The sequence below is a fragment of the Electrona antarctica genome (assembly GCF_951216825.1).
Source record: "Electrona antarctica genome assembly, chromosome: 22".
Lineage (NCBI taxonomy): Eukaryota > Metazoa > Chordata > Actinopteri > Myctophiformes > Myctophidae > Electrona > Electrona antarctica.
Genome location: NC_136805.1, coordinates 11,782,570 through 11,786,076, shown reverse-complemented (window position 1 = coordinate 11,786,076; position 3,507 = coordinate 11,782,570). Strand labels below are relative to the sequence as shown.

General features: G+C 38.1%; 1 long non-coding RNA gene across 1 annotated transcript; it reads left to right on the top strand.

Moving 5' to 3' along the window:
• The first annotated feature begins 748 nt into the window (after positions 1-748).
• LOC306914936 lies at positions 749-2,779 on the top strand. Its single transcript, XR_013788763.1, has 3 exons — positions 749-848; positions 1,854-1,967; positions 2,425-2,779. It is a non-coding gene; the product is annotated as an uncharacterized lncRNA (long non-coding RNA).
• The last annotated feature ends 728 nt before the right edge of the window (positions 2,780-3,507 follow it).

The following is a 3,507-nucleotide window of genomic DNA, read 5'->3' as shown; positions in this document are numbered from 1 at the left end:
CTGTACTGGGCTGTGCTGTACTGTACAATACTGTACTGTACCGTGCTGTACTGTGCTGTAGCAGACTGTACTGTGCTGTACAATACTGTACCGCACTGTACTATACTGTGCCGCACTGTACCATACTGTACTGTACTGTACCGTACTGTACTGCTGCGCCCTGTGTGTGTGCACGTGCGCGTGCGTGCGTGCGTGCGTGCAGTGGAACGGGGTGTGGCCTAAAATGTGATATAATTTGCAACACCATGAAATGTTGCGCAATAACATGGTATTTTATACAAATACAAACGGTACAGTAATTCTGACTAATTACTAATTGTTGCAACAAACGGGCGCAGGGCTCTCAATTAGTGTGGCAAGATTATTATTATTATGCCTAGTAGTAGTAGTAGTAGTAGTAGTACTATTAGTATTACCTGAACTGTAGGTACCAGTATGCTTCTAAACCATAGAGTTGTTCTAAACTACATTTCCTGGATGCAGGTTGATGACATCACGGGGCAGGAGGGTTGAGGCCGCACCCCCATGCAAGATCTGTGCCAAAAGTAATTTGAAACTTTTTGGCACCTGAAAGTGAGCAAAGTGAGAAGCGAAAAAAAAACACACCTGAAACCAAAAAAACGTTTTGGCACAATAATGACTCCATAGTCTGCTGCTGAATTTCCCAGGTTTCGCAATGTTGGACAACATCAAGCAATCTGGGAAAGTATAAAATGACACACTGCTGCATGGTGGTAAGTACAAACCCATTTATTTCTGTGATTGAAGCTGAAGTGCAGCACTGAGGGAGCGGATTGAGATGAAGACTGTGATTCTGATTTCTTTGGTTATTATATCCTTCAGCTATGGTGAGTTCATAGTATGCGAAACTTGTATGAAGTGAAACCAAACAGTTGATAGGTTCATACAATGCTTAGATAGCATTTTATGTAGACTTAGATAGCAGTTTATGTAAACATAGCACTACGTATATAGTACATGCATGCATAGTTTCAGATAGTCCACTACTGTTACCGTGTTACGTTCTTAGCTTACATATGATTCATGATAACTACTTTGTATGTGATGTATTGCCATGCTTTTTTGTTCTTGCTTAATGTAAATCACTCTGGATTAAGAGCGTCTACTAATGCCTACATTGTAAATTGTTTGGTTCCCAAACCTTTCAGGTCGATACCCAAAGGAGAGGTTTTCCCGGGACCCAAACTAGTGAAAATAGCACATCTACAAGACGTTGCTTTGCCACATTGCAAGCTTGTAGATCAACTAGTTTCACTACTTAAATATTTATTAAATATTTATTTATGTCTTAGATTTGTTTTTGTTTTAAAATGTAGGCCTATACAATTATTTTTTTTCTCTTTTATTAAAACAAAAATTATCTTTTGAAATACATACTGGAACAAAGAGGTTGTCAACTGACTGCAGTCTTCTGTTTGTCCTACAAGGAATCTTTAGTCATGCTTAAGCACCTATTATGTTTGGCAATTTGCTTTATTATTGATCACACGTGCCATGGTGAATTCATTCAATCATAATGAAAATGTATCAAATGGTGTGCATGATATCACACTCGCATTCTCGTACATTACAAACACACCACATTACTTGTGATATTCAAGTACAAAATTACAAAGTACATTTTCTTTTGGTACCAGGTTTGGTTGTGCTCTCTACAAGCTCACAACGCAAATAGCTCACAAAATATTTTTTGTTAACAAAATCACCTGTAGATTTAGTCGACTAAAATCGTATATTTAGTCGACTAAAGTAAAACTAGACTAAACCTATGACTAAACTAAAATCAAAATTTGCACTGCTCAAGTAAATGTACTGTCTACCACTGCTTGTAGGAGGAGAGAGCTTGACCTGCAACAACTGCATTGGTCGAGGCTGTAGGCTGAAGATGGAGACCTGTAGGAATGGATATGATGTCTGTGCCAACGTGCACTACCTGCCCCCCATCCGTAAGTACTAGCCTACTGACTAGTGATCACGGACACCTACTCACATATTTGACTTATTGCAGTATAAGTCAAATATAAGTATATCAATACCACAATATGGGAATATGTTACATTAAGTGTTGTGTAAGTATAATATGTTATGTTAAGTAAAAGTCTGGTATTAAAAATGTTGAGTAAACGTACAAAAGCAGTAAAGTATTGGCATCAACTTAAAGGTACCAGAAGTGAAAGTACTCATTATGCAAAATGTCATATTTCACAGGTTTTCAAAATGTAGCAGATCTACAATAATGTGCCAAGTGTGATTCAAAGTGTCCTTGAGCAAGACATTGATTGACAGTTAATACATAATAAATAGGCCCACATCTTAAAGATCTACAGGTAAAATTCATTGGAAAACAACTCTGTCCCTTAGGTGCTTCAATTTGTTGTTTGTTTGTGTTCAATCTGTCCATAGCGCCAAATTACTTCAGGCGCTGTATGAAGGAAGCAAACTGCAGGATTCTGGCGTCTCACCCGTCTCTGATGACTGTAACGTGCTGCAGGAGTGATCGCTGCAACTGAAGACTTGAACCCTAGCTATAGCTGTGGGCTCCAGGGAGACTAGCTGTGCTTTAGGGCAGGGGGGTCTTCAATTCTTCAAGCAAAGGACCCCTAATGGCTGATAGAGACAAAGCATATTGTGTTCGTGTTAATTTTCAATAAATCAATCATAGTCCCTGTTCTGGGGTGAACATTCAGAAAAATTAGCAGATCTATAAACTGAAAATAGCCAATCTATGATGGATTGACATGACACACTCTCTGTTTTGAATAAATAAAAACAGTTTTTCCAAAATTCACATCGTGTCAGATTATGATGTGTTCTGAGCTTGTATAAATGTGCTATTTTCACCCCTAATAATGACATACCCAAAATAGGGATGCCGGGTTCAAAGTAATCTAAAAGGTGTGGCATGCTAAAATCCTTTCCTGATCCTGGCCTGCCCTCTGGTGGAATAAATTAGACACAGTCTTGCATACTGAATCAGAAGAGATCAAATGCTGTGAGTGTGAATTTGAGGTTTAATAAAAAATACTAATTCATGATTTAAATGGTCGAAACAATAAAGTACTGCATGCTTCCTATTCCTATACAGTAGGCCTAAATCCTCAGTATTAAAATTATCCATTTGTAACTCAGATAATGTACTGTACACTGGAATCTTTTGTCTCCAAATTAATTGGACACAAGGAAAGGGGCCCAAATGGACAAAGTAATTTCAGGACTTGTCACAATCACCTGACCTTTCTGCACTGTTTCATTTCTGAATGACATTACCAATTAATGTCATGTCACTTTACTTGTCCCATTATCGTGGGAGTCATGTAGTGGGGATTTCACTACGGGTTGAACACAATATTCGGAAATGAAATGCAGAGCTATTCACTGAAGTATGTCTTCCCTTTGATCTTTCTAATCAAAGACAACACAATATGTATTTTGCCCATTTGTTAAATGTGTACACTCTCTGAGTGAAATTAACACTATACTGTGTAT